The sequence below is a fragment of the Nilaparvata lugens genome, chromosome 4 (assembly GCF_014356525.2).
Source record: "Nilaparvata lugens isolate BPH chromosome 4, ASM1435652v1, whole genome shotgun sequence".
In the NCBI taxonomy this organism is placed as follows: Eukaryota; Metazoa; Arthropoda; class Insecta; order Hemiptera; family Delphacidae; genus Nilaparvata; species Nilaparvata lugens.
In genome coordinates, this window is record NC_052507.1 from 5,548,815 (window position 1) to 5,564,460 (window position 15,646).

The following is a 15,646-nucleotide window of genomic DNA, read 5'->3' on the forward strand; positions in this document are numbered from 1 at the left end:
ACTGTGCATAAGATAGGGAAATACCTGTATACGGGGACTTTAAACGAACCAATAACACAGAATTGATGGCTTTGTTTGATGTACCTTATTGACCTATGAAATGGTAATCATCCAAATGTTCATATGCGTAAAATAATCCAAAAAGATGGAAAAAGTAATTATACAATTAATTAATATGTTTTGACAGTAAACAGAGTACATAACACTTGGAAAATTGGATGTTGTACAGAATACAACACGCGACTGCTCGTGTGATTGTGTAGGGTGCGACTACCGGAAGGTTAACTCAAGCCTATTATTGTCGACCACTGTCTATTATTAATGTTTTGTTGGGGTGAGAGTGTTAGGACGGCACAATATGAGAGACTACCAGCTCCACATGGCTTCACCAAAAACAACTACTAGGATTATCGGCTTGAGCTGACATTGGAAATTGGAGCATAAACGCCCTATACCATGGAATATCTTCTTGTGCTATATTTTCTCTTTAGTATGGAGCTGATGGATGGACTCTCGTGTAGTTGCACCTCTAAAGGGCCCCATACACTAGGGAACTTGGATCAGCGAACTTGGTTCTTGCGAACCAAGTTCCCCAGTATATGTGGAAATTGGCGAACCGCGAACCAAATTCGTGACGAATCTGGTCTTCAATCCAGTTTAAAAACTTTGTTCGGTTCGTCCGCCAGGGCGATATATTCAACATATTTTCTTCCCAAAGCAGTTGCAAACTTTCAAACACTCATCTCTAGACCCCGAAATACACTGAAGTAACGAACGGTTGTTCGCTCTCCCCACTACAGTGTGTGGACAAATCCTACACGAACTTGGTTCCCCGAACCAAGCACGAACTTGGTTCCCCGAACCAAGTTGGCCGATCCAAGTTCCCTAGTGTATGAGGCCCTTTACAAAGTAGCTTGGAATGGCATATCTTACAAACAATACATCATTTTCTAAATTACTGCTCTGTGTTACTAACCAAAAGCCTTCATTTCAGAGATAGACCAGTTGTGATGTTATGAAAGTATAAATAACGAAAATCAATATAAGCATGGCTAATATTGAAGAACGAGTACTTTCATGATACTAATATACTAATATAGGCCAGTAGACCATACTATAGTAGCCAGTTTTATAATGCTTGAATTAGCTTTATGAAAGCAAATTGTTGATTCTTTATCACAAATGGCAATGTATTGCCAGGTCTTGCATGACCCATCGCATACTAACACTACATTATAATGGAGAAAAAATGAACAATTAGCATATTCAGAACAGAAAATAAATATTTATTTGAGTAGATAACTTCTAAAAACAAAGAGTAGAACCTATTTGTTATACAGAATAGAAATGAGTATGCACCTGAGATTCTATCAAATTATGTTAGAATTTTTTTTTCTTTTTTGTGTAGTTGAGAAGTTTATATTGTGGTAATTATTCATATTGAATGAAAAAGACTAAGAAATTGTCAGTTTATCAGAGATTGACAATGGTGTAATAACCGAAACCGGTCTTTCCAAGTATCAATAAATTTGTGGTTTTTGACAATTTCTTAGTATTTTTGATTCAATATGCTAGAAATGATGCTATGAAACAAATTTATGCTAATTAGGCTAGTATTATCTATTGTGTGTACAGCTAGAACAACATTTTCTAAATCGGGCTTTGGTATGTCTTGCATTCAATTATTACCTATCAACTATGATGATCCATGGACTTCCCAACTTCAGTTGGTAGCTCCATATTTGTATTTTATAGATTAAGCCATAAAAGTATCAAAATGGACAGGAAGCTCTGAAAATACTTATGGACTTCTCAACCGACTCTCTCACTCCCACCCATAGACTACTAGTTCTGTGAACAGTAGACCTCACACAGTTTTCTCATCCACAAGTATCCGGTGTCACCTGTTTCTCCAGACATCTGTGTAATGCAGGCAATGAATAATCCACTTGTCAGCTGATTGATTATGAATAATTCTATAGTCTGATTAATCCTATCTTCAGAGTAGATGATATAGTGATATTGGAGTATGAAGGAAATTCCTAAATTCCTTTTTCTTTCATATTATCCTTAAAATGCAAAATTTCAAAAAACCTTGAGTATACATCGACGCGCAGTTAAAGAGGGAAATATTCCTGCCAAATCTCATAGAATTCTATGATGTGTTACATCATAGCCACCTCTAATACAAGGCCGCGGCCTACGATATTGCAACGTCGCAGTGTAGGCCTATAATCTAAAAGGCTACATGATTGGTGAAAAAGATGTTTAAAAATACCAGCTGATGTTTTTCACCAATCATGTATTAGATTCTAGGCCGCAATATCGTAGGCCGCGGCCTTGTATTAGAGGTGGCTATGATTACATTCATACATACAGACAAAAGAAAATCCGAGTTAAAACATAGACCTCACTACGTTCGGTCAAAAATAATTGTCGGGAAAATAATTATCGTCTTTACAGATGCAGTATTAGACGAAAAATAATAACACACCTTCTTGACGTATTTTACACGACGTGCAGTCAATCATTTTCAGTAAATTTGTTCACGTAAACAAATTTGTTCACTTACTGACTGGAGTACTTTGGACGGCAAGCATTCAGTTTCAATAGTCTAAAAAAATAGTAACTGGAAAGGGTACCTACTTGAAAAGATACTGAATTATACTACTTACTGGTAGTTTAGAATAATTTTGTCGTAAGCTGAAATCTTTACTTTTTATGATCTGTCTTTTTACTTTCCTTGCCCTATTACCATAGGTAAGGAAAGTATTGCTTTCCGAAAAAAAATTAAGGTACCCCAATTTCTATACGTTTCAAGGTCCCCTGAGTCCAAAAAAGTGTTTTTTGGGTATTGGTCTCTGTGTGTGTGTGTGTGTGTGTGTGTGTGTGTGTGTATGTGCGTCATTGTACACGATATCTCATCTCCCAATTAACGGAATGACTTGAAATTTGGAACTTGAGGTCCTTACCCTTATAAGTATCCGAAACGAACAATTTCAATCAAAATGTAATTCAAGATGGCGCTAAAATGTTGTCAAAAACTTGGTTTTCCGCGATTTTCTCAAAAATGGCTCCAACGATTTTTATCAAATTTATACCTAAATAGTCATTGATAATCTCTATCAACTGTCACAAGTCCTATATCAGTAAAAATTTGAGGAGCTTCGCCCCATCTATGCAAAGTTTGATTTTAGATTCCCAATTATCAGTCTTCAGATACAATTTGAACAAAAAATTTCAAGTGGAAAGGATTCAGCATGAGAATCTCTACAACTAATGTTCAGTAACATTTCCACCTAAAATTGAAAATAAGCTTGAAAGTCGAGAAAATGTGATTATTAAATTGCAACTGTTGGTTCTACTAAGTCAATCAGCAGACCTCGTGTGTCTCCAGCGTTATTGACCTATCACCAGCTGTCTCATATCTTTGAATAGCCACAAGTCCCATATCAGTAAAAATTTCAGGAGCTTCGCCTCATTTATGCAAAGTTTAATTTTAGATTCCCAATTATCAGTCTTCAAATACAATTTGAACAAAAAATTTCGAAAGGAAAGGATTCAGCATGAAAATCTCTACAATTGATGTTTTGTAACATTTTCACCTAAAATTGGAAATAAGCTCGAAATTTGAGAAAATGTGATTAATCAATTGCAAACTGTTGGCAACTGTTGATTCTATTACATCATTCACTATGAAGATATAGCAGACCTCGTGTGTCTCCAGCGTTATAGCAATACCTACCATTACTAAGTAATAGTAGGTATTTGTTATAGTCCTGTCACCAGCTGGCTCAGATCTTAGAATAGTAGACTTGAGATGCGCATGAACACTAGCGTCAGGTGATCAATTTTCATAACGGCAAGGAAAGTAGTGTGAGTGCGCCACACCAGATTTTTTGTATTTGGAACTCGAACCTCACTCACAGGCACTTACCCATATGAGGAGCCTTCTTCACATTTTATATTGTATTTTGTAAAAGAAGAAGAAAATAAATCAATTTCAACTGGTAATTCAAGACACAAGTAGCCTAAACAGATATTTATACAAGTTGAGTACAGGTAGCAGATCTTCATAGGAAACGCCGCAATAGAATTTTGGTTAGTAGGAGACGCCACACTTAATGGGTTCGTAGGAAACGCCACCGTGTGAAGCGCCACGTAGCCGACACAATCTTGTTATGCTCGTTGAAAAGTCTCTCACGAGAAATAAAGTGCTCGACTGAACAACAGTAGAGTAATGCACTGTGTATCTCGTAATAAAAGCTTATCCTGGTCTCCCATTCGAATTTGCGAAACTTCTTACCAAGGAAAACAATGAATCTCCCTTACACGATTTACTGTCTACACGGAAAATTTAAAAATCATACTTTCAGTTGCAAGCTGACGGTTGGGGGTTTCTTCAAACACGAGAGAGGCAGGAAATAACATTAGAGTGAATGATATAGCGGTTGTGGATCTCTCTCCCTGCACTCTCACACTCTCTCTAACTCTCTCTTACTCTCACACACTCTCACTCACTCTCTCTCTATCCCTTTTACTTTCTTTCCCTTTCTCTCCCTTCCACTCCCTCACTCACTCTCTCTCCCTCTCACTCACCCTCCAACCACCCTATCTCTCTCTCTCTCTCTCTCTCTCTCTCTCTCTCTCTCTCTCTCTCTCTCGCTCTCTCTCTCTCTCTCTCTCTCTCTCTCTCTCTCTCTCTCTCTCTCTCTCTCTCTCTCTCTCTCTCTATCTCTATCTCTCTCTCTCTCTCTCTCTTAGTTTTTTCTATCTTAAAATCTTTGTTGTACAGTGTTTTAGTTTTACTTAGAATTGTATTGGAGGGTTAAGTGTAAGAGAGGGTCGGCTGCGCCCTAACTTCGCCTTCCTAGATGTTTAATAAAGGCAGCTAATCAATCGATCAATCAATCTCTGTCTCTCTCTCTCTCTCTCTCTCTCTCTCTCTTTTGGTAGAGAGTTAGTGGGAAGGATACTTCGAATATTCTTTCCGAAGAATGGACATTGATATGTCAAAAGCTCCGCCAATTTATGTAGATGCATAACAATATCATCTATTTTATCTATACTTATTACAAATTGTTTTTTTTTCATATCATATACAGCTCAATACTTATTTTTTTAGTTTATATTTTGTAAATTCATCTACAATTTTTCTCTATTGTAAGCTATTGTATATAAGTGTATAAGCCAGTATATATTGTAATCTACATAAATAAAATACTCAATCAATCAATCAATCTCTATACCCGCTCGTGTGTTAATGGGAAGGATATCTTATATCCTTCTTAGAGAATCGACAATTATTTGTTGAAACACCGCCGATTTATGAAGTTACATCACATTATTATATTATTGTTATTCTAATTTCATTCAATCTTTATTCTCATTGATTAATTTTTTATACTTTGTAAAATTCGTTGAATAAAAAGCATTACCGTCATTCAAGGTAAATTAGGGTATAAGCCAGTAAATTTATTGTAACATACAATAAATAAAGAAATCTAATCTTATCTAATCTAATCTCCCCCTCTCTCTCTCTCTCTCTCACCAACTCTCACTCACTCTCTCTATCTCTAATAATCGTTGTACAGTAACAATATTATTTTGCTTGTATTGGAGCGTTTGATTGACACCTACTAATACCTGTAAATCATAATACCTAATGGCATCTTATTTTTGTTGATTGTATGTATTATGATGTATCTTACATTTTTTATTAATTATATTTTAGAGTTATATAGAATTATGTATTATTATATCTCTTATTATTATGAGAATGTAATAAAATCATGTTATGTAGCTGTGTTATCATTTAAGATGATTTGTAAAACTGTAATTTTGTAACCATGTTACCATAGGCGACAAGCCTAGTAACAATTGTAAAATAAAATCTATCTATCTCTTTTACTTTCTTTCTCTTTCTCTCCATATTACTCCCTCTCTCACACTCTATCTCTTTCTCTCTTACTTCCTTGCACTCTCTCTCTCTCACTCACTCTCTCACTCTCTCTCTCTTTCTCCCTCACTATTTCTCTCTCATTCTCTCTCTCTTCCGTCTTTATCATCCCTGTAGAATTCATGATGTTCTCAGTTCCTAGACAAGGAAATCTAACAACAAGGATAGCAGTAGTTGATTTCCCTACAGATCATATCTTTTCGGTCCTTGTTGCCACAATATTACCTCAACAGGTTTCAGCAATCATTCACCATGTCTTCCTGATAATCACACTGTATTCGATACTGTGTTATCCTTTCCAAAACTTTTGCTTGCTTCTGCTGATTAAAAATTTATGGAAAAACTCGCTGGAGAGTTTGTAGGAGAAGTTTACAATGCAGCTAAGGCAACATACATTCAGAGACTGTTATCTTCCGGAAAATTCTAGTCGTGGAAAATCTTTCTCTCCATCCACCCGTTGAGATTTTTCTCGAGGCCGAACGCCTTGAGTTTAAGGGTTTGAGCTGCCCTTTATATAATGTAGGTTTTTGGAGATGAATAATTCTTGACCAATCATCCCACATCATCCTCACTAATGTTGAAATATTTCAATATATTCAAGACTTGAACATTTTTCACTTAGTATACTGCTCATTCTTACTTACTTTACTTTCGCTGGCTCTACAGTCCGGTGTGGACTTTGGCCTCCCTCACGATTTGCCTCCATGCTTCTCTGTCTTCTGCCGTTCTCCTCCACGACCGCACTCCCATGATGTGCATGTCCTCCTCCACATCCCTTAACCACCTCTTCCTTGGTCTTCCACGCTTTCTAATCCCCATCATTTGTGCGTTCATCAAGTCGTTGGGTAACCTGTCTATTCCCATTCTTGTCACGTGACCAAGCCACCTTATTCTTTGTGCTTTGAGGAAACGCACAATATCTTCTTCATTCAGGAACATGTTCACTTCTGTGTCACTCTTTGCTCGTCAACCTTCTGCCGTTCTCACTGGTCCCAACGACCAGTTTCTTATAATCTTATTTTCAAAAATGCTTTACTTTAACATTCAATGTCCATGCTTCTGAGCCGTAGGTCACTACTGGTCTAATAAGGGTTTTGTAAATAAATGATGATGCTCAAGATATAGAGGATTTTTCTAAAGAAAAACCTATTAACTTTGTGAGGTGCTCCCTTACATAAAGGTAGTGTAAATTGTTGCAGTAAACAAGGGTCCTAAATAATGATGGTAGAAGATTCCACATTTATCTTCAAATGATACAATTTTGTGGCAGCCTTTTGAGGAGATTTGGGTAATCAATTCTTTAGTAAAATTAGCTGAGAAATCCAATGGGGCCAGTTAGAAGTTCCATGGGATTTCTAAGCAAATTTTACATAGGAATTATTAGTAAAAATTCTGATGTATTATTGAATCCTATTCGATTGATATCAAGTACCCTCATAAGGGCGCCTCGAAAGTATAAATTTAAAATTTGAAGTAAAATGTGAAATCTTCCGACATCATTATCTCGGTAACAAATCACTTTAGGACCCATGTTTACAAGTATTTTTTCTTTATTTTGATGTAAGGGGAGACCTTTCTAAGTTTCACGGAATTTTTTAGAAACACTCTGTAAATATCTTGGACTATAGTGACGTCTACGTTATAATGGCAGTGTTTGATCAGCAATGGTATTGCTATCCTTGTGTATCATTCAACAAAGCGGATAGCGCTATCTCTTTCTCGTTTTGCTCTGTTGCCAGATCATCTTTTAACAATGTAGAATTAATAATCAATTAACAAAATATCTCATCATGAAATTATTAAAAAATATAATTTCTTGCTCAATAAAATATAATTGATTATTTTAAACGAGAATGAACAGTTAATTCTACATTAATAAACCTGTATCAGCTACCGTATATAGAAGGCATTGACAAGACAACGCAACGTTTTCTCCTATCTTCCTCCAATACCATTATAACGTGGATCTCACTATAGAATGAATGAACATCATACTCAATATTCAATATAAAATTATGAAGTCTTAAAAATGTTGAAATACTGAGAAAATTACCTATTTTTGAATTATGTTTCCATATTCCCGCATGAATATACAGTACGTTCAAGTGCCAGTAAAGGGGTTAGACAATATTTGCAGACAGCTATCAAATGGGCGGAATTCCTTATAGAACAGGTAACAATACTTATATCTCTCTGTGCCTGTCACAACAGCTTTGAATACTCAAAGGCTTGTCAATCGAATAATTACATGTTGTTTCTGTTCTGTTTGGTGCTCCGGGTGACATCTGTATCCAAGCTTTGTGTTTCATGCAAGGTACTTTTCAATGAAATTGACCTGTTTTACAAACATTTGTTCCGTAAATGCAGGAATAAGGTTCCCAAACACTTGACACAAGAAACATCACTAAAATATAGTGAGAATCACTCCAAACTGTTATCTTCTTATTTGCTTTCTGATTTTCCCCACTTTTCTTTATTCTCTTTCCCACGTATTGAATACTGTTAGACCTACACAGGTTCTTTCTTCTCATATCCATATCAACTATACATAAAATAAACAAATTCATCTTTGATTCCAATTCTTACAGTATTAATTCTCTTTAGTAGCTTGTCTATTTTTTCTTTTTAATTTATTTTTTGCTTTTTCTTTCAGCAGTGAAGTGATTGAGTTTATTGAAAAACACTCATTTTTTAAAAGACTTCTATTATTCAATATTGATCTCTCATATTTATTACATTTTATTGTCATTTCTTGCTTTTTTTGTTATCTCTGTATATTTTGTATTGTATTGTTTGCTAACGACGTGGTTAAGTGGTAGAGTGGACATTATTGTCCAAACTTCGCCACGTCAACATGAATAAGAAATTCATTCTATTCTATTCTATTCTAATTCCTTAGGCTATAGATAACATAGATTGCTATCTAACCGATGCCAACAGTTTGAAGCGAGTCTCAATAATTATTCTCTCCACGTCCAGTGATAAAGATTTTGTGATTAATTCAATAGACTTATTCGATACTAGCAGGTAACCCGTGCTTCGCAAGGGTCTTTCTTAAAACTTGACGTAATGAAATCTAGAAGAATTCAAAATAGGCCTATGTACAGTGAGTCAGTCATTCTATCAGGGGTCGAATAATTTTGAAATTTTAATTAAATAAAAATGGAAAAATATAATTTCTTTATGTACATAACAACATCTTCATTCAAAGACATATTAACTGCATGCGTTTTCATATTGCCGATACAGCATTGATGAAACTGTAGACGTTTATTTAGCATTTGTCTCAAAAATTATTGTTCTTGCTGAAAAAATAATAATCCATGCCACGTGTAGGCCTAAACATTGCATCAGGAAAACGAATTTTGAAAACTATGTTTTTCAGGTAGAAAGCAATATAGAAACAGATGTACCTTTTTCAATTTCGACCATATGATTTGGTGATTTTTTAATGAAATCGAATGTACCATTAATGAAATTTAAAAATTATTTCTGAAAAATCTAGATGGAAAATTAAAATTTGGGCCTCCAGGTGCACAAGATTGATATTTTTAGAATCTATGTGCAAAATTTGGAGATTTAAATCATTCCCGTTTTTCCGGTATGCAATCCACAAGTTGACATGTTTTGATGCGAACACACGAACAAACACAACCCTACCCTCTCTTATTATATAGATGAATAAATAGTGGAGTAGCCTACTGAATGCAAAACTTATGTTCGAATAAACATTAGTTCATAACCCATTGTATTTTATAACTGATATTCATCTTTTCATCAAGTAGAGATCATTGAACTACTGGAACCTTTAATAATGGGGTATTTAATACTGCAACCAAAATCAAATATTTCTTATGTTATTGTAAAGGTATGGTGGTAGATACCATATCATTGGTACCTCCTGATATTAATTTTCTATCGATTCTCTTCCTCTGTTTTTGTTGAAGTTTTGAATTTTTGTGTCGTCTGGTTTTAAATTAGTTCCGGTTCTTCAATTTTTGTTCATAAAAATTTTTCATTTGTTTCTGTTCAAAAATGCCCCCTCTCTTGACTGTGGAAGAAAGAGCCAAAATAGCAGCTCGTTATGAGGTCTGAGAATCTGTGGTGCGAGTACAAAGGAGGTGGAGGGCTGAATGAGGGATCCATGCAACACTGAATGCAAAAACTGTTAAAAATTGCCATTCCAAATTACTAACAACAGGGAGTGTCGCAGATGCAAGACGATGAGGAAGACCATCAACGTCAAGGACAGCAGAGAATTTGACAGAGTTCGTGAAATGTTCATGAGGAGCCCTAAGAAATCACTGCGGCAAGGATCTCGTGAAAGTAGTTAGATCTTAAGATCTCAGTGTTTTTGCATCCAGTGTTGCATGGATCCCTCGTTCAGTCCTCCACCACCTTTGTACTCGCACCACAGATCCTTAGACCTCAAAACGAGCTGCTATTTTGACTCTTTCTTCCACAGTCAAGAGAGGGGTCATTTTCGAACAGAAACAAATGATAATTTGTGTTACACACAACCTCAAGGTGTGCTCTATCTAACAAATGTAGTTCTAACAAAATTGATTCATGAATAAAGAAATTATAGCTGTATAAAAAAAATCTGGTGTGGCGCACTCACACAACTTTCCTTGCCGTTATAAAAATTGATCACATGGCGCTAGTGTTCCCGCGCATCTCAAGTCTACTATTCAAAGATTTGAGCCAGCTGGTGACAGGGCAATAACGCTGGAGACACACGAGGTCTGCTATCTCTTCATAGTGAATCATTTAATAGAATCAACAGATGCCAACAGTTTGCAATTGGATAATCACATTTTCTCGAATTTCGAGCTTGTTTTTAAATTTAGGTGAAAATATTACTGAACATTAATTGTAGAGATTCTCATGCTCAATCTATTCCACTCGGAATTTTTTGTTTTAATTGTATCTGAAGCCTGATAATTGAGAATTTAGAATCAAACTTTGCATAGAAGGGTAAACCTTGCTCCTGAAATTTTTACAGATATGGGACTTGTGGCAGTTGATAGACTTTTTGTATAGATGAGAAGTTGATATTATGGTAATTATTCATATTGAATGAAAAAGATTAATAAATTGTCAAAAAACCACTGATTTAGTGATAATTAGAAAGACCGGTTTCGGTTATTACACCATTGTCAATCTCTGATAAACTAAAACTAAATACAAGAACAGCAGAATTTATACGAAAGTAGGCGAGTACTGCTATTAGTCGAGGGCATGAACGCCTGCCATTGGCCTAGCTAGACAGTCTCCTCCCACTCAACGGTGTGACAAAATGGCGGCTTAAGCAGTTGATAGAGCTTATCGATGACTATTTTAGGTATAACTTTAATCAAAATCGTTGGAGCCGTTTCCGAGAAAATCGCGAAAAACCCTGATTTTGACAACATTTTTCCCATTATAGCCGCCATCTTGAATAGCATTTGATCGAAAATGTTCGTGTCGGACCCTTATATTGTAAGGACCTCATAGTCCAAATTTCAAGCCATTCTGTTAATTGGGAGATGAGATATCGTGTACACAGCCGCACATACACTCATACACACACACACACACACACACACACACACAAACACACACACACACACACACACACACACACACACACACACACAGACCAATACCCAAAAAACACTTTTTTGGACTCAGGGGACCTTGAAACGTATAGAAATTTAGAAATTGAGGTACCTTAATTTTTTTCGGAAAGCAATACTTTCCTCACCGTACCTATGGTAATAGGGCAAGGAAAGTAAAATAGGGAGTGACTTATCAGACACTCTGTATTATCATTTAATGGGAAGTGTGAAGTGGGTAGGATTTATGTTGTTTGTAAGGAGTCCCGACAGTTTGACGTGAATGTCAGTATACTTTTTGCTAGGGCTACCTAATCAGTCTCTACTAACTGCATAGACAGACCACATCATTATCGTTGTTCGCTGACATCAAAGACTACCGTTTAATTAATAGCGGTCTCATGAAACAACGAGATAAGTGAGTTGGTGGAAGGGTGGCTGTTCCTGATTAGCTTCACTAAGTTTTACCATAGGGGAAATATATCATAACTAGTCACATATCTGAAAAAAATTCAGGAGCTCCACCCCATCAATGCAGATAGATTCCCAATTATCAGGCTTCAGATGCAATTGAAACAAAAAATTTCGAGTGGAAAGGATTGAGCATGAAAATCTCTACAATTAATGTTCCGTAACATTTTCATCCAGAATTGAAAATAAGCTCGAAATTCGAGAAAATGTGATTAATCAATTGCAAACTGTTGGCAACTGTTGATTCTTTAAATCATTCACTATGAAGAGATAGGCAGACATCGTGTGTCTCCAGCGTTATTGTCCTGTCACCAGCTGGCTCAGATCTTTGAATTTTTGTAGACTTGAGATGCGCGTGAACTCTAGCGTCAGGTGATCAATTTTCATAACAGCAAGGAGAGTTGTGCGAGTGTGCCACACCAAATTTTTGAAAATATATCTTCCATAATAGTTGACCGAGCGAAGTGAGGTCTAAGATTCCAGTCGACGGTTTTGCATTTCTCTTTATTCATGTGTTGCCATAGAGAAGTCCACGTTATAATGGCAGTGGAGAAAGATAGAAGTTCAGAGTTGTCGATCTTCTGTCTTGCCACTGACTTCTATAATGATAGCTGATATAACTATATCTGATGTAATATATTTGTTCATTTTTGTTAAAAATAATAATTATATTATTATTACTAAACGAATATACCAATTGAATGCTATAAATCACCCCGAAGAATTCTGCTACTGCAAATATTAACAACAGGGTAAACATCTAGATGAGCGCTACTATTCAAAAAAACCGAAAAAAATTAAAAATATAATAATTATATTTCATTTGTCAAGGAAATATACTTTTAAATAATTGAATAATAGATTAACAAATAATTGATATTGAATAATTTGTTCAACGAATATCTTTCTACATTCTTGAAAAACGATGTGGCAGCGTTGCAGAGCTAGAAAAGGATAGCGCTATCTGCTTTGTAGAGTGATAGACAAGGAGCGCTACACCAATATTAATCAAATACTGCCATTATAACGAGGAAATCACTACAGGAGAATGATACGAAGATGATACAAGGTTATCAACACCAATGGTGATCAAATATAAGTTATAACCATTTTAACCAGATCATTCACGTGTTATCGATGGACACGTTAAACTGTTGGTCCCGGTTGAAGTATGACAGTCGTAAGGCCCATTGACGGCTTAAATGATATAAATTCAGACGGTGGGACCTTCCCGCAAGGGACTCCCCACCAACAAAAGCCATACGAATTTACTTTTTTTACCATTTTAAACGTGGATTTCAGTAAAAAAAAATACAATCTAAAAATTATCTTCTGCCAATGTTTCGCTTTTTTCGACTTTTCGAAATTCACTTTTTGTGTAGAAGTTGAGAAGTTGATATTGTGTGATTATTCATATTGAATGAAAAAGACTAAGAAATTGTTAAAAGCCACAGATTTATTGATACTTAGAGAGACCGGTTTCGGTTATTACAACCATTGTCAATCTCAGTTTACTCAGTTTATCAGAGATTGACAATGGTGTAGTAACCGAAACCGTCTCTCTAATAACAATAATCTGTGGTTTTGACATTTCTTAGTCTCTTTCATTCAATTTTCAAAATTCCCCACTTTTCAAGCAATTGTGAATGCGGTTGCAGATGCTCAAAACAGCATATACAGATGGTACGAAAGAAGACTAATAATTCGGTTTCTATTATTTTGGATCGGCCAACACACAGCAAACATACGTGCCGTGAAACGCGAAACACGAGAAGAAGCTCTTGGCATGCAGTGATCGTGGTCTGAATATTCACTTTCAACTGTCAGCATAAAACTCTAGATCACATCAAAGCTACCCAGTCAATCAATTCTGTCAGTTTAGAGAGAATCACACTCACCATTTCCACGCCCAAGGCTTATTCTTCACTGGTTCGAGACTGCATGATAGCCTACGCGTCTCGCTACGATTTACTTTCCGCTATGATCCAATTCATTTCAAACTGTCAGAATAAGTCGAAAGGGTAGCATTGATGTTATATTTATAGGGATGGGTATCGATACATCGATGTTTAGAAACATCGATGTTTCAACATCTAACATCGATGTTTTAACATCGATGTTTACTGTTCGATGTTTTTCACTTATCGATGGTTTTACCTAGACATCGGTCATTCGATGTTTTTCCGAACAAAAAGGAATTTTCAATCAGGCTCTGTGTATTTTTATGTGAGACTGTTGGATACTCTTGAAGATTTACATAACTGTGGCCCTTGTCAAGGTTAGATACCTATTTATAATTGAATAAGAGGTCGGATTTTTCGTTTCTAAGGAAGAAAGAGTTTTTCTTATTACAAGTGCTTTCCTCACATACGTTTAATACCAATTATTCTCTAGCTCTGGAATAGGGGTCCTCGTATTGTATGGAGTGTAGATAGCCATAAAAACACCTCTATTCATTCTCATTTCCCAAATAAAACTATCAGGTATTGAATGAATACGAGTAACAATGATTGGTAAAATTAGCTTAGGATGAAATCCCAGACAGAATCTTCGAGGATATCCCGAGAGGTTTCTGACTCAACTATTATTGGATTTTCTTTTTCATATTCGATTGAATATCAATCTCCGTTGATAACGTAGAGTCTGATTACTACAACTACAAACAATTTATTAACTTCAGTTTAGTTGCTGCCATCAATAATATTCCTTATTGTTAACTACTTTTTAAAAGCTCTGTCCCTTTCTTTTACATGTACTCTAAGGATATAATAATCTTCCGTGAAATGTACGGCAACACGTCGATGTTCAAAACATCGATGTTTTGTCTTTCGATACCCATCCCTAGTTATATATGAGGAATACTGTCGGTGAATCTTGCTATATATTGTATAGTTGGATTCTGATAATATATAGGTTATCTCCTCATAATATATAGAAATATATAACTCCTCTCAACCGCAGCCTCCATAAAAACACACTGTTGAGCCGTCTAGTAATCGTGATTTAAAGCTCTAGACGGAGTTGTTATGGGAACCCTTCAAAGCCACAGAGGAGGCTGCTTTGTGTGGCAAGTTTCTATTCACATTCGAACTATTCGTTGTGGGGAACTTCTATTATTTATATTTTATTATTTGGTCGAATATTGTTGACTAACAATCACTTACGAAGTCAAATTTCTTAAATAAATGAATTTATTCACTTTTTGTGACGAGATCTTTCGGCAGGTTTGCCATCATCATCATCATGTACTTTGGCTTAAATAAAATCATTGAATCATGGTTGCCTTTTATTGTTGACCGAGCGAAGTGAGGTCTCAGATTCAAGTCGACGGTTTGGCATTTCTCTCAATGTTTAAATGTTTGAATCTTCAAATGTTTATATGTTGCACATTTACGGCGAAACGCGGTAATAGATTTGACTGTTCCTTTTTAAATTGCGCGTCGACGTTTATACAAGGTTTTTGGAAATTTTGCATTTCAAGGATAATATAAAAGGAAAAAGGAGCCTCCTTCATACGCCAGTATTGTAGTAAAAATCAGACTATAGAATTATTCATCATAAATCAGCTGACAAGTGATTACACAGATGTGTGGAGAAGCCAGTCTATTGCTGTATTTCC